We start from the raw sequence: 25984 nt of genomic DNA, 5'->3' as shown, positions 1-25984 counted from the left end.
CGAGCACTCGCCTAAGTTCTCTCACTAATAGGCTTAACGGCAGTCCAGCACTTGCCTGAGTTTGGAAAAATCCTACCGAGTGGACAGCAATCCTCCCACTTGGGGGCTTAGCTGTAGTCCAGTACTCGCCTAAGTTTGAGACCCATCCCTATCCGCAAGGACGACGAGGTGCAGGTCCACTGCAACCTTCTTCTTCGGAGCTGCGGCACTAATACAACATCCGCTCCATCCCTATCTGCAAGGACGACGAGGTGCAGGTCGACTGCTACCTTCTCCTTCGGAGCTGCGGCACAAATACAACGTCCGCTCCATCACTATCCGCAAGGACGACGAGGTGCAGGTCGACTGCCAGCTTCTCCTTCGGAGCTGCAGCACAAATACAACATCCGCTCCATCCCTATCCGCAAGGACGAAGAGGTGCAGCAAGCAAAGTCCATCCGAAGGCAAACACAAGCACATTCAAAGATAAACCAAATTCAGATAAATACTAAAAGGTTCCAAGCAGCGAATCAAAAGTAATCAGGCACCAAGCCCGAAGGATTTTAACGGTTAGAGAAACCACTCGACATTCCGAGGCAAATTTAAAGCATATCCAAGTTTCATAAGATTGTTCACTCAGCCGGAGGAGGACTCGCAGGCTCCAAGAATGAGTCCAGATCGATCCCATCAGCGATCCGAGTGGCGGCAGAAATGAAAGTCTCCATGAAGGACTGGAAGTCGTGCTTTTTGGTGTTAGCGACTTTGATCGCAGCCAGCTTGTCTTCACGAACCTCCTTGCAATGGACTCGCACCAGGGACAGCGCCACGTCAGCACCACACCGGGCGGAGGATTTCTTCCATTCTTGTACTCGGTAAGGGATCTCGTTCAGTCAAGTCATCAGAGATTCCAGATCATTCTGAAGCGTCGCCTCCGGCCAAAGCGTCGAGCCGATTCGAGAGACAACCTCCTTCAGGCGTGCGAGGTAGCTTGTGGCGCTGGCGATATGGGACTCCAGTCGGAGCATGTTCATCACAGTTTCGTCGCAGACTGGGGAAGCGATAGGGTCTAGACCTGTCTCGACCCTCCCAGTTTCTTCGTCAAAGTCTTGACAAATTTCTGTAGCCAAAAGTCTGTTCAATCAACCGAGCAAAATCCGATGGCAAACATCAACACAGTCGGATTAAAAGAAATACCTCCCAGCACGAGATAAAGCTTCTTGGCGAGGGTCCTCAGATAAGCTTCTGTGTCGTTCCTCTTGCGGATCGCAGACTCCAACTTTTCGTTCAGGGCGACCTTATCCTTCTTTAGGCTGGTCACTTCGCGGTTAGCTTCATTAAGACAAGATGTCAGTCTAGTCACCTCTCCTTCAAGTGTTCCAACTGAAGCAAGTTTCTTCTCTGCGAGAGCGGTTTTGTCTTGGGCTGCTTTTTGCGTGGCGGTGAGGTTCGAGTCCTTCTTGTCCAGAGCCAACTTTATTTTCTCTGCAAAAGAAATAATCGAATCAAAAAAAGAGATCAAAGAGATATATTGAAATTCAGTCGGCAATCAGTTACCTTCCATACCAGCGGCCTCGTCTTGAGCTTTTTTCAGATTTTGCTGAGCCAATTCCAAGTCTAAGTTGAGTTGCCTTTGCTTCTCTTCGGGTTCAGCAAACTTGGAGATAAGCGTACAAGACTTCTGCAGGAGGCAAGAGAAAGGTCAATCGATAGGTTCGAAAGCAGTTCATTTCCAAATGAATAAAACCTAAAGAAGTGGACAACAAGCTGTTCAGACCCCAGTCGACTGCCAGCAGTCGACCGCGGTCTCAGGGACTAGACCCAGTGGGTGCACTTGGTGTGCCCCCACCGGTTCTGATCCCACTCACCCAGCCCACCGGAGTCGAGTGCAAGGAGTAAAAAATAGAGAGAGAGAAAGAACAATTACGCCGTCAAGAAAAGAAGAACTCAAACCACAGTCGACTGCCAGCAGTCAACCGCGGTCTCGGGGACTACACCCAGCGGGTGCACTTGGCGTGCCCCCACCGGTTCTGATCCCACTCGCCCAGACCGAGTGGAAGAGCGAAACTACCAAAAACGACAGCAACACCCAGTGGGTGCTCTAATTCAACGCAAACAACATGAGATTGTGCAGAAGAAGATTTTTCGATAACAAAAACAGTCCTGAAGTCTACTCACCTCGATGTTGGCCCGAAGAGCGGCACTAGCATCGTAGGCAGCCTGACTGCTCTCATGCACTATCTTCACCCGCTCCATCATCATATCAGCCTGTCGGATGACTTCCGTAGCCGCTTCTGACTGGTTGTCTGGGACGGGGTAGCTGGCGAAAAAATGTGCAAACGACCCAGGTGCAGCTGCTTGAGGCTCCGTGGTGTCTAGTTGGATAGTTGAAGGAACCACAGGCGCGGTCGACCGCGTGGGGTGCCCACTCGGCAAGGGTGCAGCGAACGTCACAGCGGCCTTGCCCGCATCTTTAGCTTGACAGACGGGAGGCGTTGCAGTTGGTTCTTGCCGAGCCACCCTGCCAGCTATTACCTTCTTGCTCTTCCTAGGCTTAGGAGCCACATCTTCATCGTCGTCCGGAAGGTCAATGGTGTTGGGTGGAGCTGCAAGACAGAACATTCGACCCCAAGTGAACCATTCGACCCTAAAAGGATCAAGAATCGAAATCGCAAGAGTTCATACCTGGGTTAGAGGTCACCGCATCCTCCATTTCCTCGTCCCGGTACTGGTACGAAGAGGTCCCTGACATAGCAGCACTACAAAGGCCCGCATTCAATCGGTAACACCCAGTTAATTGAATCCACATAAAAGACAAGTCAGATGGTTACCCGGAGATAGTAGGAACGGTCACTTTGATCCGAGGCAAAGCTTTGGGCGGTTTGGAAGAGATGGCTTTCGGCACTTTCGGCGCTGGAAGTGGCGCGACCTCGGATTGCTTTGGAGGCTTCTCAATCGGCATCGGGGAAGACGTCCTAGGGCGCTTCGAGGATTGCCCGATCGGGGCATCCACCAAGTCCGGAGGGCGTGCCGGGTCATTAGTGTGCTTGGACCTCCTCTCCCTGTGAGGAGGCGAGTCGACTTCTTCCTCATCGGTCGATTCATCGCTCTCCTCGTCCTCCTCGGCTTCCGAATGCTCCTCGCCGCTCTCGCCCCCTCTCCCTTCTTCTTCAGCGCTGGGGTCCTGCACCTCGTTGGGCATCGAGTACATTTCAATGAGGGCCTGATAGGATAACAATCAAAAGACATTCATTCGACCACAAACGAGACATCACGTGGTCAATTGGAAAGATACTTGATAAACTGAAATATACCTGCTCCGGCTGGCGCGAGTTGTCGAATGGAATCACCCTCCTGGATCCCCTAGGGTTGTCTTTGTTGCAAGTGATTCCCCTCAACCAGTTCTCTAAGATATCCTCGCTGACCTCCTCCAGGTGGATCCGAGTGGTATCTTCGAGCCCAGAGTACATCCACATTGGATGATCGCGCGCCTGAAGAGGTTGGATGTGTCGATCGAGAAAGACCTCTAGCAGATCCATCCCGGTCACTCCGTCGCGGACAAGCTGGGCGACCCATTCGACCAGCTCCTTGACCTGCGCCTTCTCTTCTGGAACTACCTTCAGGGGAGCAGGCTTCTCCACTCGAGCCAAGGAGAAAGGAGGAAGTCCAGTCGACTGGCCAGGGGTTGGCTGAAACTTGCAGAAAAACCAAGTCGACTACCAGCCCCGGACCGAGTCAGGAAGGATCATCACTGGGAAAGTACTCTTGCTCCTCATCTGGATCCCCAGACCATCGCACATCTGGATCACCCGCGTCGTCTCATCACTCGACTTGGCCTTTTTGACCGACTGGGAACGGCAAGTGAAGATGTGTTTGAAAAGCCCCCAGTGCGGTCGACAACCCAAGAAGTTTTCGCACATGGACACGAAAGCGGCCAGATAGACTATGGTGTTCGAAGTGAAATGGTGGAGCTGAGCCCTAAAGAAGTTAAAAAAACCCCAGAAGAAGGGTGGGGAGGCAACGAGAATCTGGGATCTAGGTGGGTTGCTAGGAGTACACACTCACCCTCTCTAGGCTACGGCTCAGTTTCGTCCCCCGGGAGCCGAGCCAACTTGTGGGGGATCAATCCCCCCTCCACCAGGTCGTCGAGGTCGTTATGCGTGATTGCCGAGCGGATCCAGTCGCCCTGGATCTAGCCCGCCGGTAGGCCGGACCTCGACGAGGATCCGCCCTGGCTGGTCCGCTTGCCCTTCGCCTTCGCGGTCGCCTTCTTCGCGCGTTCCAGCGCCGCCGTCTTATCCTTCTCCATAGTGGCAGATCAAGCTCGAGCGGAGGTCCAGCGACAAGGCGGAAGCGAGAGTGGCGGAGAGATCGGGAGAAAGAGAAGAGAGAATGGTGGCGTGCGGAGCAGAGGCCTGGCCCGAGGCCTTTTATAAGACCTTCCGCCAAGTGGCTGACTAGTGGACCCAAGCGATCTAAACAAATCCCGCAACAGTCGCGCGCGCAGTACGTGGCGAAAAAGGTGGCGCGGGGATCGAGGAGACTTGCCTAATCCGTCCCGATGACCTCGTTTCCTCCTGTCTGGCGCGCTTCCCAAAATTCGAATGCCGCAAGATCCGCGGAGAGCGGAACAACCTGTCAGACTGAAGACAAACACCCTCTACATCATCATTCGGAATTCAACCATGAAAGTTCACTTGACAACAACCAAGAATGGACCAAGGCGACTAAGAAAGGAGTCGACGTTGTCTCCTCAACTCATTGTTTCAGGACAAGGCATATTCATAGCACAAAGAGTGGGTCGGAAGTGTTCTCAACCCCTTCCTCATTCGAACCCTGATCCATTCGGGGGCTAATGATGAAGCTATGTACCTAGGGTAGGGTCATGGACCTGTCCAGCATACCCTCCCCGAGGACATCTTTACAAAGAATCAGAAGCAGTCGAAGAGAAAATATCATCCACTCGACCATGAAGATGTGCTCACCCGACTTCCTTGAAGACACTCGACCACCTTGAAGACACTCGACCACCAGAAGACGAGAAGCCCTCCACTCTGCAACGGTCGCGACTTAAACCATAGCATTATGGGCATTTATAACACTTTATTGTAGACGTTACCAGTAACGCCCCACCTTTATGAACATTGAACCCTGTGTAACGGAGGGGAGCTAGGGTCCTGGCGCACTCTATATAAGCCACCCCCCTCCTCTGGGACAGGGGTTCGCACTTTTGTAAACATACACACACGTATAATCCAGTCGACCGCCTCAGGGCACCGAGACGTAGGGTTGTTACTTCCTCCGAGAAGGGCCTGAACTCGTAAACCTCATGTGTACAACTACTCCATAGCTAGGATCTTGCCTCCTCATACCTACCCCCATTCTATTGTCAGTCTTAGATCCATGACAGTAGGCGCGCCCCCTGCCTCGTGGCCTCCTCGATTGTTTCTTGACGTCCACTCCAAGTCCCCTGGATCACGTTTGTTCCAAAAAATAACTGCCCTGAAGGTTTCATTCCATTTGGATTCCGTTTGATATTCCTTTTCTGCGAAACACTAAAATAGGCAAGAAAACATCAATTTGCACTAGGCCTTGGGTTAATAGGTTAGTCCCAAAAATAATATAAAAGTACAAAATAAAGCCCATTAACATCCAAAACAGAATATATAATAGCATGGAACAATCAAAAATTATAGATATGTTAGAGACGTATCAGGCATGCATTCATAGCTTAGGATTCCCTTTGTGCCGACACGAGGGGGGCTGCTAGCTACTTCACACTTACCTAGGCGAAACTCGGCTGGGGGTGGCATGCATTCATAGCTTATGATTCCCTTTGTGCCGACACAAGGGAGGGGGGCTGCTAGATACTTCGTACTTTGTTAGGGTGAACCTCGGTTGGGGGGGGAGGGTATGCATTCATATCTTAGGATTCCCGTCGTGCCGACATGAGTGAGGAGGGCTGCTAGCTACTTCACACTTTTCTAGGTGAACCTCGGTTTGGGGGGGGCATGCATTCATCGCTTAGGATTCCCTTCATGCCGAAACGAGGGAGGGGGCTGCTAGCTACTTCGCACTTTGCTAGGAGATCCTCGGTTGGGGGTCATGCATTCATATCTTAGGATTCCCTTCGTGCCCACATGAGAGAGGGGGCTGCTAGCTACTTCGCACTTTGCTAGGGTGAACCTTGGATGGGGGGGGCATGCGTTCATATCTTAGGATTCCCTTCGTGCCGACACGAGGGAGGGGGGTTGCTAGCTACTTAGCACTTTGCTAGGGTGAACCTCGGTTGGGGGGCATGCATTCATAGCTTAGGATTCACTTCGTGCCTACACGAGGGAGGGGGGCTGCTAGCTACTTTGGACTTTGCTAGGTGAATGAACCTCAGTTGGGGGGCATGCATTCATAGCTTAGAATTCCCTTCGTGCCGACACGAGGGAGGAGGGGGCTGCTAGCTACTTCGCACTTTGTAGGTGAACCTCGGTTGGGTGGGGGGGAGGGGGCATGCATTCATAGCTTAGGATTCACTTCATGCCGACATGAGGAGGGGTGGGAGCAAGCAATACCATGCTCTTTGCGAGAGAGGTGCCACATCGAAGTTGCATTTGGTATTTAAAAATCAAACCACCCTTTTGATACATAAATTTGGTCCACATGCAAGTATGTTCGTGTTCAGACCCTCTCCCGTGTCATTTTTCGCCAAATTTATGAACATTAGACATGTAGGATGACGCAAAAGATACGGTTCACTCAAACTAACAGTGTGCCATGCCGGTGCACCTGTCATGCACACATTCGCACAGCACATTGGGCTCCACGAGGCTCCCCCTCTCAAAAATATCTGCCCGCCTCAAGGGTTTTTCTGTTTCATAATACACGGTTGTTCTCTCTGGACCATGTGCGATTTTTCTTGTTGCCAATCCCGCCTGCATCCCTAGAAAATATCTACCCGCCTCGAGGGTTTTTCTGTTTCATAACACACGATTGTTATCTCCGGACCATGTGCGATGCACTATCATCAAAAAATTTAATATCCCGGCATTTCCTTCCCGCGTACTAAAATTTTCAGTACCCGCGTCATTTAATTTCCTCAAACACCCCGCACCCCCCTCCACACACACACACACACACTAAAACCTCCTCGAGCATGCGCGCACAGACAGACCCCCTCCCTTGCTCGAAACCCTAGCAAGGTCCCCGCCGCTGCCACAAGGCCTCCATTGTCAACATCTGTCGGTTTGCCCATGCAGCTTACCCACTGATCTCCATACCCAGGCCGCCCTGACTTTCTTAGATGATGCCTGCGAAACGCCCCCTTCCCACAGATCCCCATCCCCCACTCCGGAGCATCGCAGCCTAAGCCCGGCTACGCTACCTGTGGAGCTCGAGGAGCAACTGGCCCAAAAGAGGTGTATAGCGGTCTCTTCGCCCGACGTCGCCGAGGAAGCTCAAGCAGCGGGCTAGAGTATGTAGGCATGTCTCGGCCGCCGGCTACAACATCGAGGTCATCGACAAAGACGGCTTGCGGCGGGCTATGTCACAGGTTAAGTGGCCCACCCCCAACCCCTCGGGTTCAACCGCCGTTGATCTCATCCATGGCCCCACCGCCGATCTCCTCTGGCTTGCTGTCAACAATTTTCCATTCTACATCGTCATTGAGCCTCTTTTGTCATTTCTGAAGGACACGTTCTGCGACGCTGGCTTGGGATCCACAGCTTCCAAGTCAGACCTCATCAATGGCGACCACAAGAAGGGCACCCTCTCCGGCTCTTCCAAGGGGAAAGAGCCCATCTGCTCTTCCAAGGGGAAAGTGCCCGTCTGCCACATCAGGGAGGGCACCCTACAGCTGTGTTCTTCCAAAGGGAAGAAGCCCATCTGCGACAACATGGAGCACATCCAGGGTCTGTGCTCTTCCCATGGGAACGAGCCCATCTGTGACAAGTGAGGAAACCCGTGATTTGTTTTGCCGTGCCTCTTCACAGTGGGAAACCCATGATTTGTTTTGTCGAGTCCCTTTTGTAGTGTAGTGAGAATATGTCTAGTTTTAATTGCTATATCTAGTTGTTTGTAGTATGCCTTCTTTATTTTAGTTGTTCACAATGTAATGCTCTATATGTGCAATTATTTACTGTGCAGTACATTTCATCAATCCAGTTTTAAACATACCGATAGGAATGCATATATTTGCTTGCTGTTAAGCCTGTTATAGCTAGCATATGCCTCTTTTAAAGTTTTTTGATTGTTTGATTGTTTGTCGTTAGCATATGTCCAGATTCAAATGCTATCTTTGGTTGTTCGTAGTATGCCTTGTTTATTCCATTTATCCACAACGTGATGTTCTATATGTGCAAGTACGAACTGTGTGTTCAATTTCATCAGTACAAGTTTCAACAATACCACTATGAATGACTACATTTGGTTGCTGCATCTTGTAGTTAGCACGCCTTTCCATTTTTATTTACCAATAACCTGTGTACTTAGACTGGCACAATAGCAGTTTGAATGACTATGTTTGCTTGTTGTTAAGTATTAGGCCTGTTGCAGTTAGTACACCTTTCCACTGGTTTTACTTTACTAGCATGCTTAAACCTTCACACTAAAGCTATCTTTTGGAGATTATTTTGTCTGCCATGTATAATTTTGGTTGATGTTTAGCCTGTTGTGCTTAACATGCTTCTTGATGTACCTACACAGGACAATTTTGGGAACGACTGTTGTTTTCCATCGAGGTTAGTTTCATCCCATGTCTTATATCTACTCACTGTTCAGGATATCGGTAGCTGGTACCATATAGGCTGGCAGCTAATAAGGGACTAATCGATGAATCAAATTTTAAATGAATATATCTGCAACCCATTTATCGTTAGGTTAACTAGGGTCATATGTAATATATCTGAGGCTACATAGCAACAAGCATTGTACTTAATGTCTAAATATGCAATCCTAGGCTACATAGCAACAAGGAAGAGTGCTAAATTAATGTCCTAATGATGTCTAGATATACATAGAAGAGCAGCAGCAGCAACAAGAACAACACAGCCCTGTTTCGATACTCAACTTAGCTAGAGGGTATAGTTAGTTTCTAGCTCATTACTAACCATGAACTAACTCCATCCAAAGAGTTGTTTGGGTGGCAGGGTTAGATTGACAATAAATGCACTAGGAGAACTAGGTCCAATTAGCACCTCTTGGGTTGGATATTTTTTTTGGGTGGGTTATAGATTCAACTAGCTCAAACTAGCCTTCATGTTTAGATATACTTTAGGGCTATTTGAGCCCGAATTAGCTCAAACTAACTGTAACCCAAAGATACAACAACAGTTAATCAACCGATATTTTGTAAGAATGCACTAAACCCCTTCCTACCCATAATATAATATGTTAATTCATCTAATATGCGAGTATATTGGATGTTATAAGATACTCCCTCCGTTCCTAAATATTTGTATTTTTAGAGATTTCAAATGGACTACCACATACGGATGTATATAGACATATTATAAAAGAGTGTTGTACTACATCATTGTGCAATTGCTGTTTAACTTCTAATATTAACTTGGTGCTTTTAGGTACATATGTCATTGGCAAAGATCCGCGCTTCGACCCTTTCTGTGTATGGGGCAATGAGATATCGATGAACCAGCATGAAGTGAGGAAGCTTATAAAGATTCTTAGTAAAATGGGTCCAAAGATGGCAATTAAACTATTTGATTACACTTTATCCAAGACAACAGCGAACTGCAGGATGGTAAGTAAGAACTCTGCAGCCTTCTTTTTACTGTCCATAATGAGTTGTGTTAGATGACAATGACTGAATCTTTTTCCTTTACAATGGTTGCCAAGGCAGTTTACTCAAGATTACATCTCAAACTACATGATTGGTGACATGCAAAGTTTAAAGTATTTCTACCAGAACACGATGATTGTCTAGATGTTTTCATGAAGACCGTGAAGGATGGGCGGTCGGCCATCACAAGGGGTTGGACTAGAGTCATGCTTGCATTCTGCATGGAGGAGGGCACAATATGGGCATTCTGCTTCACCTTGTTCAGCAACCAGAGTATATTTCACATCTTTCTTTACCGTCTTTAATAGTACAAGTATACAACTGTGATTCATCATTCTTTATTTGGTTCCTATGTAATTCTTGAACATATGTACGCATGAATCAAATAATGCATTGGTTATTTGAACCTTATGGACATGAATAAAGCTGCAGCATACATTCAAATTCAAATTCAAATCTGGTACAATTTGAAATAGCAGCAATTAAATTTCGATGAAATTACGCTCTCCAGGTTGTTACGGCACACACGGTTGGTAAAACACAAACGTTTGCGATATACACCATAGTCCGAGACAGTTCACAGAGAGGAAACGTGTGCAAGCATGCACACAGTTGCCATTTATAAATCGTGTGCGATGTCAGACAATATCACAAACGGTGCAAGCAAACTAAACGTTTCTGTTAGCTGCCTTACTGTACATGATTCGCAACCATGAACTATTTCTGATGAAGTATGCATCGTAAACGTTGCACCACAGAATAGCGTGTGTGATAGTTGTCGTGTACGACGGTCCGACGTTTGGTAATCCCATCTGACACTCGTACGAAGATTAGCTAATCTTCATAACAGTGAACCGTTTGTGATGAGCCGTGCATCATACACGTTCTATAATAGTGAACCGTTTGTGATGGGCCGCGCATCGTAAACGTAGCACCACAGAATACCGACTGCGATGGCAATGCGAGCAGAAACGAGTAGGAGTACTATAGGGGCCCTATCCCCGATGGTTTCTGGGTCGTGTGGGAAGGACCCCCCTATCGCCCACACTCACTTGGCGACGGTTCCAAATGCCGTCGCGGAAAGGGTTAAAAACTGTTTGTTTAGGACCGACGTGCACCAGTGGAGAGAGGCAGTGGTGGCGAGGGACGCAGGGCTCTCCGGTGACAGCGAGGCAGGCAGTTGTGGCGAGGAGGCAGGGGCGTCGAGGGTGGCTCCTGTGGCATTGATGAGATCGCGCGGCTCCGGTGGCGTCGACGGCGTGCGGCTCTAGTGGCTCCGGGGGCGTCGACGTCGGCCGGAGACGGCGGTGAAGTGGGGCGAGGGATTTGGGGGAGAAGTGGTGGCCTAGGGGGAATCGCGCGGGGGTTAAGTCAAATGTAGAGTAGCGCTCGAAGTAAAAATGCGCCATTATTAAGTTAGGTACAACGCTTTTTACAAAACGCGCTACTGCTATAGCTATTTATTTTCCTTTTCATTTCTTATTTCCTTTCCCCTTTTTATATCGGTGGTCTAAAAAACGCGCTGCTGCTCTATTATCTATAGCGACTGTCATGAACATACGCTACTACTATGCCTTTGTCCTTTTTGTCCTTTTCTTTTTTATAAATTTTATTTTTTTCCTTTCTCCTTTTTCTATTTCTTTCATTTTCATTTCCTTTTATATTTTTTTCATTTTATTTTATTTTCATTAGCAGTAGCATTTTTCACGGTAAACGCGCTGCTACAATAATCTTAGCGGTAGCGTGGTTTTTCTAAGATCGCTACTGCTATTTGTAGCCTATCGGCTTAGTAGTGGGAATTTTAGTAGTAGCTCTTTTCCCTGAAGAAGTGCTACTGCCACATCCATATCTGTAGCACGGTTCACGTGCACGCGCTACTGCTATGAGGCACTAGCGCCCTTTTTTAACCAGCGCTACTGCTAAAGTTCTTTGTATAAAGTTTTCCCTAGTAGTGATAAGTGGGTTGTTCAAGTAAGAACAACACACTACCACCAGTCTACCCACATAATAACATATCAAATCAGTGCACGCGAGTGTGAATCTTGATGAACTTGACTAGACAACATTCGCATGTGTCCTCTAGAACGCTGCGCTCATTATAAGAAACAGTTCCGGCTTGTCCTTTGCTATAAAAATGATTATGCCACCTTATTGCACCATGTTACTATCGTTACTTGTTAGTTGCTACAAATTATCTTGCTATCAAACTATCTGTCACCACTAGTTTATATCACCTGCAGAGAATACCTTGCTGAAAACCACTTATTGATTCCTTTTGCTCGTTGTTGAGTTCGACACTCTTACTTATCGAAAGGACTACAATTGATTCCCTATACTTGTTGGTCTTCAACAGCCCATGCTACTGACCTGTGTTGGGGCACGGTGGGGAGCACTTAGTAGTAGCGTCGTTTATCTAAGCCCGCACTGCTACTATTCTCTACCGATAGCGCGCTGTTTTTATCCGCACTACTACTAAGTAGCAGTAGCGATGCCTTACTTACCCGCAGCACTATTAAGTGGTTGCCTATAGGGGTTTTCCTAGCAGTGCTACCTCCGCCACTGCCTCCAACATGCCACAGCGCAAAGGAGCTGTCGATGTCGCACACACTTCCTTAGGTTCAGGCGATATTCAAGTCGCTTCCTCCCAACGAGATGCTATAGGAGCTGAGCCAGCCAACTCCTGCTCCGGCTGCTCCTCCATCCAATGTGGTGCACTTAAGCTCCATCTATGACCATTAGGCCGTTGTCGCCATCTCGCATGACGATGTGCAAGCGAGGAATCGGGCGCACCTTTTAGTTTTAGTTAGATTTAATTTTGTGATTTCAATACTGTTGTTCAAATCTGTGTAAAATGTGGAAGCCAACTAGTTTAATATTAATGTTTGAGTAAGGTTTAGTTTAATTAGTGTTTGAACTAGATTAGTGTAACATGCTGGGGTTATCTGACAGTAGGTGTTTACTGACATATTGACCCACAGGACAAAGCGAGCATCAGCCACATGGCACATGACTTATATTACTGGCATCTACTGTCCATGGTGCAATACTTATAATTTGTTAGTTAGTGGCGTTGCATGCCAAACGCCACAGATGAGAGATATGCAACTGGCGTTGGGTGTGGATGTTAGTACCAACTTACCACTGCTGTTACACTAGCGGCAACGGCATCTACTGCCACTCAATACATTTTTTGAACGCCGCTAGTTGGCATTTATGCACTTATATCTTACTAGTTTGCCTCGCATGCTACTAAGTTGTATAGTTTCTTATTGAGTTATTATTCCATGCGCCAATATCCTTTTGATTTTAATAATCTATGTCTTTGGTCTTCTATTTGTTTTGAAGAAATTGCTAAAATTATTCAATTCACATTCACCCCCTCTGGTCGAGATCATTTTTTAGGACATTGCTCTGGTCGATATCTGATCCTACAAGTTTCTACCACTAAACATACTCACCGACTAGAGAAATGTATACTACTTCCTTGTGTTCTGGGCCCATCAAAAATGGGACTGCCGGTACAGTTAGGTCGATTCATTCATGTCGTATAAGGTTGTTTTTTTTTAACTTATAAATCACGAGGCCATGCAAACCTAAAATTACCAGATCAATATTGCACATGACAAAATCGAATAGAAGACCTAAATTTGGCAATCGTTATGTATTCTTAGATGCATGTCACTGGAAGATTTTATTATTGGATCACATCATTTGTCCATTTTTCGACATGATTGTTCAGTGCAACTCTACAAACAGATACGGCACCTACAATGCCAATAGTATGGGACGGGGTTGATACACCATGAGGCTGTGAGTTCCACTCCAAACAAATCTTTGCAGGTCCCCTAGCATTTTGACAGATTGCACTCACGGCCGATAGAAGCAGTTACATCCTTGCATGTTGTTCTTTGCGGGTGAACTCTATACTTGCATTTATCTGTAAAGAAAAACACACACCATAAAAAAAGTCCAAATTGGAAAAAAATATGAAAATATTCATGATGTTTAAGTGACAATATTATCCTACTTCGGTTGATAGGAGAACGGAAACATATATAGGGATGGGGAGATCGATTTCTTACCAATATGAATGGAATTTCCTACGTGCACAAGCACCATAAGGCAAAGAAGAATAGCTTTCCCTTCCATAAGAGAAGACACAAACTTCTTACTCCTGACTCGGTTTGGGCGTCTAGAAGCATTGTATCTTTATATATAGACTAATTGCTAGAGAATATTTACTCCCATCTTACTCAAAATGAGATCACAAAGATTTGGCCGTCTCACTATACTTAATTTGTAAAATATGGTTCTATCTATAAGATGGTATCCATTTCATGGATGTTATCTTTCCATCCATGCAAATATAAATTTAGAAGATATTCTTCAGTTTGTGCCATTAAATGCGATATCATCTCAAATCTAGTATTAAATACCATATCACTTGAGTACTAGCACATTGGACATGGTATCGAGTACAGCTAACCATCACCTGCCAGTTTTCTCTTGTACTAGCGGTTGGGGCGCGCCATGGCGCGCCTCCTGAAAGAAAGTTTGGGCGTGCCAGCTTGTAGGCGCCCTTTTCATTGCTTTTGGTGCTCCTTACATGTAAGTGAACATTACCATATTTTAGTACGGCTGACTATGTCAGTGACAGACATGATAATAAAATGACAATTGGACAGCTAATTATACAAGATTCATTAGTGCATAAACAAAGCAAAATATATTTATTACAACTAGAAGACCATCTATTTAGTGCACAACCATGAACAACTGGCAGCATAGTTTCTATAACACAAAATTGATCTTACAAAAAGAGATCAAATAGTACATCAAAAGTGATGCCCGGACAACTGGTAGCATAGAACACAAAATTAATCATGTTGGCTACAAATCAACATGACATTCAGAAGGGCTACAAATCAACATGGCTACAAAATTAATCATCTTGCATCATGAGAAAGGTACCAACAAGTCAAAAAGTTGTCAAACTTAAGATGGGGCAAGAATAGTGTGGTATCAAAGGCCATTATGACATTCCAAAACAAAATGATCGCATTTAAAATTTTAGATACCTACAGGAAATGTGATATTCAGAAGGGTGATACCTTTCTCATGAACAAGGCCATCATGAATCTTCGGGCAATATTTACCAAATTAACTAAATTTGCAAACTCATTCCTTCAGTACTAACACGTCACCTCTCTGGAAACTTAAAAATGCCAAGTTTGACAAACCAGTAAATCACTGGAAGTGAAAGCTTGGGCTTGCATATGCCCATAAGACAGGGGAAAGTTGAGTGTATCAACATAAATGGAGTTTAACTTTATGTAACAACCAATTCCAAAATCTACAAGCTAAACCCATTTAATAAAAAGACATTTAGATATTAGTAACTCGGTAAGCATTGTGTCACTAATCTTGTCATTTTGATAAAAGTATACAGAATAAGTAAGATTTAGGTTTGAGAAGTTGCCTTGTCATTTAAATATAAGGTTTCAGTCATAGCTAAAACAGAAGGGTGTCAGCTAAGATATCATATGACACCCAATTTAATATGACCAAATTACTTCTTTTTTCTTGTGATGAATCCACTTTCTCCCGCCGCGCGCCAGGCCCAATGGCAAGAAGCCAAAATCCCCTGTGCCCAGCCACCTGAATATATTCATGAATAAAAAAAATCTTGCATCATTTATGACTCTATCCAACCTTTTTTTGGGGTCAAATACTATGATCGTCGAAGATGATCGTTACCTGCTTTTTCCTCGGCACACACCACACTCATCCTCAGATGGGGTAGATCAACGGCTCGTGCAACAAGAAGCCCTTCTGATCGGCCTGAAAAAGTGGACGAGCAATATTAATTACTCCGGCGACCGTTGTGAAGGGCACGAGTCCACTAAATGTTGGTAAAATCATTATTTTAACAACATTACAAACTGTTAAGCTAGCAACAAGGGCTGCACTAAATCTTTGAAAAATCGTTATTGTAACAACATTACCAACTGATAAGCTAGCAACAAGGGCTGCAGTGCCGATAGTAAACAAAGCTTGATTTTTATTCTTGGTCATTGCAATGTTTACTACAGACTGAAGAAATTGGCAGAGGCTGTGGAGATAGGAAACGAAGTTTGATTTCTTTTTTCTCATTTTTCAGATGCATACGTACCCATTCGCCATGATACATCATACTGCATGTCTGTAAATGAATTCAAAAATAAAATGGCATGCGTCCTAAACAAATAACTGGTGGATGTACTATACAACCTTCTAAAGTACCACGAACACTTTGTGTGCATCCATTGGAGATTCAGTAGATTCAATAAAACCCTTGGATGTTTAACGAACTAAAGCCCGAGCGCTCAGATGAAAACGAGACAACACATTTTACGAGGGTTACTGCGAAAGAACCTGACCTGCGGCCTGAGGGTGAGGAGCGGCGCGCCGCTATATCGTGAAGGCGGCGGCGTGCGAGAGGAGGAGGTGGCGGCCGGCGATGTAGGGCTCGGTCGCCGCCATTGTGTTCCCGCCTTTCTGACGGGCGAATGACGGATCTGGTAGACGATGGCGCTTCTCCCACAGTCGTCGCCTCTCAGGCTCATTGTTCTCCTCCCGATGGCTCACCGGATCTGGCTTTGTCGAAAGAAACCAGCAGAGGAAGTGGGCTGCATTGTCATGTGGAAACCGAGAAGGTTGCGTGGGAGGAAGAATGCAAAAGGCTACCCAATCATGACCACCAAAACGTGTTAGTTTTTCTTTCTCTCAAAGACGTGTACGAGTGCTCCTCACAAAATCAGGAACGCTCACTGACATGAGGCCACCATCACGGTACTACCCACCTGACCGAATCTATAATACCTAAATAGTTCATCCCCGCTATCATATTTCTCTTGACATGCAGGCTAATCCATATCATCAAGTAGGCCCACATGTAAAAATGCTTCCTCACTAGCGCTTCGTGCGCATGCAGCCTGCCGTGTCATCATTTTTTGTTTTTGCTTCTAACCCACGTGACAATTGCTTCAGCTAGCTATCGCATGAACTCATGATCTCCCGGTGGCCGTTTGGTTCCACTTCCTCAATGCCACGTCCACTATTTTTCACCATATAGTTGCACAAGAAACTGAAGAAGGAATCACAACAGTCCTTGAGGCCACTATCACAGTACGACCCACCTGCAGCGACACCGACCAACGACCGAATTGGAACCAATAGCCATCGCCAACGAGGATCCAACCAGAAGGACTTGTCGCGATCCCCACCCAATCACAGCTCAGCTGCAGCCAACTGCTCCTAACACGAGAAGCATGTGCACCACTAAATGCATCTGAACGAGCCAAGACCAATGACATTCAGAATCTTGGCAGCCGGTGTAAGCGCACACGAGCAAACAAAGATGGCAGAACCCTGAAACAATGCGATTTGCGCTGACACTCTGCTGCACCGCCGAGCACAGCAGAACGTTCACGCGCAGCAGCATGATCTTAGTCAAGCTCATATCATGCGCACCTAACAATAATACTAAGGAACGATCGTTGTTTCGCGCAACAATAACAAGAGCATCATGATCACGATGTGAAAGGGAAGACAAGAAAATAAATGCGATGGAATTCTTAGAGATGTGTACCTTAATCGGAAACACAAGGTAGCCGGGAAAGCCAATCACCAATCAGAGACAATAACGACTGGAGCAGCACTATTCCTGATGACCATAATATTGTCTTAAACTTTAAGTAATAGGAGTAGATTGTTGACAGAGAAGCACGGCCGCGGAGCATAAACACAAACAGGTAGAGAGCACCAATCGATAGACAAAGAAACTAAATGAAAAGTTCCAGGACTGCAGCAAAGTTGAAATCGTTTTTCAGCCTAGTAAAAAAATTCAGTGCTATGCCATGCTGCACTTCTGCAAATACTTGATAGTAGACAAATAAACTAAATTTCTATGTCTACAGTTATAGCAGATAAGGGTACGCTAGTAAATTAGTAGTAATTAAGAACTATACGCAGATCCTGAAACTCATTAAGAATAGACTTACGAGAACAAAGCTACACCATTTGATCAGGGAACTTTAGATCAAATGCAAAATTACAAAAGGCAAATTAAAAATTAGTTATCATATGCTGTTGTTGTTGACAAGTCCTCCAAATTAGAAATGTGCGACAAAAAACACCTAACAGAATACTTTCCCTGAGCAAAGCCACCAAAATTCGCCTGCTTCGGCATCACCTTAAAGTTGTTAGATAAGTGAGCAACTGATCTTTACTGAGGGCCAACGGCCAGTACATATACAAATGTGGTAAAGTGCAGAAAAGCCCCTTATACAATGGGGATGTACACAATGAACTATACACATCTAACACCCCCCCTCAAACTCATGGTGGATCAACAACACTGAGTTTGGAGAGGAAAAACCCATGCTGCGCTCGAGTCTGTGCCTTCATGAAGAAGTCAGCCAACTGTAACTCCGAGGGCACATAATGAAGAGCGAGAGTCTGATCCTGCACAGTAGCACGCACAAAGTGGGCATCCACACCGATGTGCTTGGTGAGCTCATGCTTCACCGGGTCACGCGTAATACTGATAGCACCAGTGTTGTCGGATAGTAGAGGAGTGGAGGTAGAAGCAGACACACCAAAATCCTCAAGTAACCACCGTAACCAGATCACCTCAGCCGTCAACATAGCCATGGCTCGCAACTTAGCCTCTGTACTCGAGCGAGAAACTGCAGTCTGCTTCTTTGTCTTCCAGGCAATAAGTGAGCCACCAAGAAAGACACAGTAAGCAGACAACGAGCGTCGATCAGAGGGATCACTAGCCCAGGTAGCATCAGAGTAGGCCTGGAGCTCAAGAGAGCTGGAGCGGGGAAAGAAAAGGCGTTGAGAGATCGTGCCACGAAGATATCGTAGAACACGGAGGAGGTGACTATAGTGGACAGAGGTGGGGGCGGAAACAAACTGACTCAGGATGTGGACAGGATAGGAGATGTTATGGCGCGTAACAGCCAGATAGACAAGGCTGCCAACGGGGTGACGATAGCGAGTGGGATTAGGAAGAGGGTCACCATCAGAGGCACGAAGCTGAACGTTGAGCTCCATAGGAGTCACAACCGTGCGCTCATCACCAAGAGCAGCGCGAGCAAGAAGATCCTGAATATATTTTTCTTGGGAGATGTAGAAGCCATCAGAGGTCGAGGAGATCTCAATCCCAAGAAAATAGCGAAGAGGACCAAGATCAGTCATGAGGAACTGGTCTCGAAGGCAAGCCTTAACAAATGCAATGTACTCAGAGTCGTCACCGGTGATGATCATATCATCAACATAGAGAAGGAGAAGAGTCCGACCACGAGGAGACGTGTGAACAAACAACGCGGGATCATGATGACTAGGCAAGAAACCAGCGGCAGTCACCACAGAGGCGAAATGCTCAAACCAGGCACGAGGGGCCTGTTTGAGACCATAGAGGGAGCGGCGAAGTCTACAGACCATACCATCAGGAGCATAGTACCCCGGTGGTGGTTGCATATAAACCTCCTGACGCAACTCGCCATTGAGAAAAGCGTTCTGAACATCAAGTTGAGAGATAGACCACTGGCGAACAGAAGCCACGGCAAGAAGAGTGCGGACAGTGGTCATGTGGGCCACAGGAGCGAATGTCTCATCATAATCGTGTCCCTGTTCCTGCTGAAAACCACGGGCCACAAACCGAGCTTTGTAGCGCTCAAGAGAACCATCGGAGCGAGTCTTAATCTTGTAGACCCACTTGCAGGTGATGGGACGGACACCGGAAGGAAGGGGAACCAGATCCCATGTGCCAGAGCACTCAAGAGCAGCAAGCTCTTCAGCCATCGCAAGTTGCCATTCAGGCTGAGTCATGGCAGTGCGGTAGGAAGTGGGCTCGGCAACAATAGAGAGACCATACCGATCAGGAGAGTAGCGATCAGGCGGGGGGGGGGGGAAGGCTGAGCGCGGAGGTTGTGAACCGGGGGAGGCGTGAGAAGAGGGGCAGCAGAGGTGGAAGGGTCATCAAAGGAGACATCCTCAGTATGAGATCGACAAGTATAATGGAGAGGAAACGGTGAGAGAGGGCGACGGACTGGAGATGATGGTGGAGAGGTGGAGGAGGAGGGTGGAGAAGATGGTGGCGGTGGGGAATGAGAAGGAACGAGAGGTGCCGGAGGAAGAGGTGACACAGGAGGCACATAGCAGGGTGTATCAGGAAGGAGAAGGAAAGAAAGGTCGTCCACAGAGAAACTCGAGGAAGAAGAACGTGGGAAGTAAGAACGAGACTCGTAAAAAGTCACATCACGCGAAATGCGCAAGCGACGACCCACAGGATCCCAACATCGATATCCCTTGTGCTCATCACTGTAGCCAAGGAAAACACACTCAACCGACTGAGCAGTTAGTTTGGTGCGTTCGCGGGGGGCAAGAAGAACATAGCACACGCATCCAAACATACGAAGAGCGGAGTAGTTGGGAGAGCGACCAGTGAGACACTCCATAGGAATACCACCCCGCAGAACAGAGGAGGGCTGAATGTTGATGAGATAGGTGGCTGCGGAAATAGTCTCAGCCCAAAAATGGGGTGGAAGGGAAGCAGCAATCATCAGTGCACGAGCCGTCTCAAGCAAATGACGATGCTTTCGTTCGCCAACGCCATCTGAGCATGAGCACCAGGACAAGAGAACTAGGCAAGAGTACCCTGTTCCGCGAGAAAAACACGCAACAGCTGAGAGATATACTCTCCAGCGGAGTCAGCACAAAAAGTGCCAATGGGCGTGGCAAACTGGGTGTGAACCATTGCAGCAAAACGTTTGTATAAAGGGAGAACCTCGCTACGAGATTTTATGAAGTAGAGCCAAGTGTAGCGAGAGAAATCATCAATAAAAAAACATAATAGCGATGACCACCTTTCGAATCAAAGGGAGCAGGACCCCGGACATCGGAATGAACTAAATCAAAAGGACACTAAGATACAGACTCACTAGTAGGATAAGGTAACTGAGTCTGTTTGCCAAGTCTACAACCATTACAATGTAAGGAGACATCTCCAGATACAGACCCTAAGAGGCCCTGACGAACTAAATAAGACAAGCGAGAGCCACGGATGTGACCAAGGCGATGATGCCACTGCTGGAAGGACGCAGACGAAGAGGCAGCAAGAGCATCAGAGCTGGCAGAAGTGGTGGCAGCGGAAGGAACACAAAGCCAGTCAACCTCCCAAAGGCCCTCTGACTCACGATGCCGGGGCCAGCACCAACCAAAGCCTTGGTGCGACGATCCTGAATGGAGCAAGAGTCGGTATCAAGAATGACACGACAACCAGAATCAGTAAGTCGGGCAGCGAAAAAAGATTCATGGTAAGGCGAGGAACATGAGAAAAACTCAGAACAGAAAAAGATGGAGTGGAAAGAATACCACGACTAGCAACAGGAAGAGAAGTGCCATCGGCAGTAAGAACATTAACAGGCAAAGCAAGAGGTCGGAGAGAAGACAACGCGGAATAATCAGAAGACATATGAAAGGAGGCTCCAAAATCCAGAACCCACGAAGATGTACCTAAATGTGTAGATGCTGGTGATGGTGAGGAAGATGATGCAGTCACAGCAGCAGCAGAGCCAGTCAACGAGGATCCTGAGGAAGCAAGAAGACGCTTGAGGCGAACAATGTCCTGGTCAGTGAGTGACAGAGTCGAGGAAGACACAGGAGGTCCACTGGAGGAGGAGCTAGCGCCTCTGGTCTCTCTTCTTCTGGCGACAATCAGACTCTGGGTGACCTGGCCGGGAGCAGTAACCATATACGGTGTCACGGCGCAACGTGCCCTTCTCAGCATATGGACGACGACTTACCCCCCCCCCCCCCCGAAGGAGTAAGCAGGAGCGGCGGAGCGCTGAGGCGAGCAGACGACACAGGAGCTCGAGCGGCCAGCACGGACAGAACCAGAAGTAACCTAGCAGAGCGAAGGCGGGTCTCCTCAGCACGAAGCTCAGCAAGTATCTCGGAGATAGGAACACGACCACGAGCAAGCAAGTGAGCACAGCGAGGCTCACACTCAGGCCGGAGACGAGATAAGAACTCATGGACCCGCTGAAACTTGAGATCAGACCGAGTAGTCTGACAGCAATGACAGGTTCCACAAACAACTGTCCGAAGAGAGTCAAGCTGGCGCCAGATGGCAGAACACTGTGAATAGAACTCATCAACAGAAGAATCAGCTTGCTGGAGGGCGTGCTCCTGGCGCACGACAGATAGGTAGAGAGCATCACCAGAGGGTTGGTAGCGCTGATAGAGGTAAGACCACATCGCTGCAATGGTGCCAAGTCCCATGAACTCCGAAGCAAACTGAGGGAGAACACTCGCAGTGAGAACTATAGCAGCTCGAGCATCATCATTGCACCACTGAGTGTAAGCAGACAGATCATCCCGGTACACAGAAAGAGCATCAGAATAAGCGGATACCTGCTGATCATAAGCATTAACCGCGGCATCATTCAGAGCCTTGGCAGCATCTCGGTCAGCCTGAGAAGCATCAGCAGCAAGAACCGGTGGCACGCGTGGTATTGGGGCCACGGGCGCCACCGGGCATGGCGGACAGGGGACCTCGCCAGAGAGAACACCCCACAGAAGGAGTCCACCCATATGAATGCGCATGAAGCTGACAAACTCAGCATAGTTGGTGCCATCAAAGATCACTGAGCACGGAGGGACCGCGACATAGCCCGAAGAGGACATGAGTAAGTTACTCTGCTGCTGTTGTCCGCGTCGTTTTTTTTTGGTCAACGGGCCCTCAACCGATCTGGATCGAGGGAAACGCTAGAACCAGCGCTCGATCTGGATCGAGCACGACCAGAGGAGACCAGCGCCGAGCGCTCGAGGAGCAGGGGGCGGTGGCCTGGAGGAGACCCGGGCCGGACCTGGGGGCGGCGGCGGCCGGACCTGGGTGCGGGTCCGGCAGGGTCCGGCCGGACCTAGGGCGGCGGCGACAGCCTGGGTGCAGGGACGGCAGCCGGACCGCGGGGCAGCGGCAACGGCCGGACTGGGTAGCAGCACCGGCCGGTCGAGGCGGCCCCAACGTAGCAGCGGGAGCTGCCGAACGGGGCGACAGCGACGGCCGAAAGGAGCGGGAACGGAGAGGAGATAGCAGCCAGCAAGACGGAAGCAGAGGTGAGCGCCGAGCAACGATCCGGACGGGGACGAATCGGAGCAGACCACGGCTGGAGACTAGCAGCGGCAGCGACGAGGAGGGAGCTGGCACCGAGTTGCAGCATGCGGGAGAGAGGCTAACCTAGCATCTGATACCATGTTAGATAAGTGAGCAACTGATCTTTACTGAGGGCCAACGGCCAGTACATATACAGATGTGGTAAAGTGCATAAAGCCCCTTATACAATAGGGATGTACACAATGAACTATACACATCTAACAAAAGTAAAACAATGCAAATTTTCATACATGTATAAAAGTGCAGCAACAATTCATTTAATCAACTCAACAAAGTGTAATAAAGTTCAGATACATGGTCAAGGAGAAGAAATCAAACAGTATTCAGATATGCTTTTTTTGCAGGGTAGTATTCAGATATACTGATTCATGTCATTAATGAAATGCTGCTTGCTGATCACACAAATGAGTTAATTAGTCAGTACCTTTGAAGCACTCAGTTTTCTGTATGGACATAGCATCCATGAATCTGAGCTCATCTACCTGGGAAATCAGAGGCGCCATTCCATGGTAGCGAAGCCCACCTGCACAAATGACTTTGCATCAGTGAACAGAACAGGAAGCCAGCTAATGGAAACAGACATGCTTAGAAGTTGCATGGATGGGATCGGGGACTAATTTGTGGCTGGGGGTGTGCGGCTTCATCAGCGGCGTCAGCCCGGGCGTGTGGCCATGGTCGCAGGATAGATGCCCGCGGCGTGCCGGCCCTGACCCTGAGTCTGGCCGGAGAAGCACGTCCTCCTCCTCCTCTAGCATCCACCTCCCCTGGTACCCATATGACGCAACGGCAACGACCACAGCTGGATCCCGGGAGACACGCGAACATGGCCACCGACGGTCTGTTGCGGCGGCGGCCTCCCATCATTTTCAGGTTTTGTCCGGTGAGACAAAATAGTGGTCACTGTTGGCGCACAAAACAGCAATTACGCACGCAAGCATAAATAAAGTGATGGTCAGACCAGCAAAATTCACAGCAACATGGGCTTATCTGATGCATATATCTCAAACAATGCAGCACAAGTATATTTCCTCAGGCTCATTATCAAATGATACGTTGCACAGGCAAGTCCACATAACCCAGAGGCAACATATACTACAGGCAAGTCACATAACCCAGGTCTGCAGCTAAACTTCAGGGAGAAGAAATTATCAAAAGACAACATAGGATAAATATTACATGCTATATACCTACAGCCTAGTTAAACTTTCATCAAACACCTTGAAGGCATAGAACCAACAAAGACGATATTTTGGGGGGATTAAATAAAAAGAGATGAATGGAAAAGAGAGCAGAGAGGCAAATCAGGAGATAGAGAGAGCAACGAGCAGATTACCTGGCTCGAGGAGCTATGGTCGTTTCTTGATGTGTCCGTTATCAGCTCCACCAGTCATGCCCATGTACAATCCCCACCAATCATGCCCAAATTGCCATGTCCGATCCGCCCTACGGTCTGCCATCAATCCATGTTGCCTATTCATGGGAACAACCTCTTCCTCGCTCCTCCGGTGGCCGACGCCATCTCCACCTCCCTCATGGCCTCCAGTGGCGAGGGCAAGAGATGAGGAGATGCCATCAGAGAGGAAGAAGCGGCGGCAGAGGAAAGGAGGCCATGGCATCCGGGAAGGAGAGACGAGGCTGCAACGGCTGGCAGGGTCTGGGATGGCCGGTTGGGAGGAGGCAGTGGGCAAGGAGAAGGGGAGGCGCCGGCGCTAGCGTTTGGGTGTTGCGAACCCTAGCTGGCCTCCACTGAGCGTCCAATCCACAATTTTAGACAGTAAAAAAGAATGCGCATCTTGCTCGCCGTCGCGAGATCCACCGCCGCCGGAGGAGAGGCAGCAACGAGCGCGAGGGGAATGGAGGAGACGAGAGGGAGAGGGGAATGGGAGGAGACGAGACGAGAGGGAGAGGAAGCGTACTTGGGAAGGAAAAGGACCGAAGACAACGTGCTGCTCGATGTAAATCGCTAAACGCTCCCTGATGACACGGGAATCGCGAGAAGGCGCCCTTTGCGCGGCGAGCGCCCAACCCCTCCTGCCCACGTGGCTATCACGAGACATCACCCTTGATGCACACCTTATTGTTTTGGATGGGATGATGTTGCTACACCATCACCTGTCAATTCTGCACACACAAAAATCTAGCTCTCTACACAAATGATGTCACAGAAAACCTGTAGGTATTAGTGTGGCATGTTTACACTGGGAAATCATGCACTGAAGGAACAGATAGTTATACGTGAAAGGAATATTTGATCCCAGTTTTTGGGTTGTAGTTTTGTAGACTTGCAGTCATGCAGTTAACATTGCAATTATGCACCGAAAGAAAAAAAATCAAAGACCCTCTAGAGGAATCAGTCCAACTCAACCGGTAGTCTATCTAAAATTCTTAAAGGATGGTTGGATATTCTGCCGAAATATGGCAAAAGCAATATAGAACGAAACTGACACATGGTAGGCAGATCATTCATTGATACATCTGTTGCCGTTGATTCCCACCCCTTGTGTCAAATACACTATGACCAGGCACCTACACTGTGGTTGTTTGGATGTCTTATGATCACTAGTGCAGAACCGGGCAATAGCACCGGTTCGTAAGGCCCTTTAGTGCCGGTTCAGGAACCGGCACTAAAGGTTCGGCACTAAAGCCCCCCCCTTTAGTACCGGTTCAGCATGAACCGGTGTTAAAGGGGAACCACGTGGCACGAGGCAGCTCCGGGGGCCGGGAGCCCTTTAGTACCGGTTGGTTTTTGGTTTTTGGTTTTATGATTTATTTTTCATTTAATTTTGTGTTTTCCATTTTAATTCTTTTTCGTTTGCTGGTATTTTACGGTACTACACATTGTACACGTTATGCATATATATATATATATATAAATAGAATTTCTAGTAGAACCAATCATATATATATCATCAATGTCTCACAAACCATATTAATTCACACATACACACATGTATAGCTATATACAATTTCTCCTACATATGCATGTTGCCTTC

The 25984-nt window shown here is 47.7% G+C and overlaps 1 long non-coding RNA gene across 1 annotated transcript; it reads right to left on the bottom strand.

Moving 5' to 3' along the window:
• Positions 1-13435: 13435 nt before the first annotated feature.
• Positions 13436-14007, bottom strand: LOC147982351 (uncharacterized). The gene is made up of 2 exons (XR_015600039.1): positions 13846-14007; positions 13436-13700 (listed from the first exon to the last, which is right to left on the bottom strand). It is a non-coding gene; the product is annotated as an uncharacterized LOC147982351 (long non-coding RNA).
• Between the last annotated feature and the right edge of the window lie 11977 nt (positions 14008-25984).

This window comes from Triticum urartu, chromosome 3A (assembly GCF_056163025.1).
Source record: "Triticum urartu cultivar PI428250 chromosome 3A, HENAU_Tu73, whole genome shotgun sequence".
NCBI lineage: Eukaryota > Viridiplantae > Streptophyta > Magnoliopsida > Poales > Poaceae > Triticum > Triticum urartu.
Note: the sequence above shows the minus strand (reverse complement) of the source record. Positions and strands in the feature narration are given on the sequence as shown.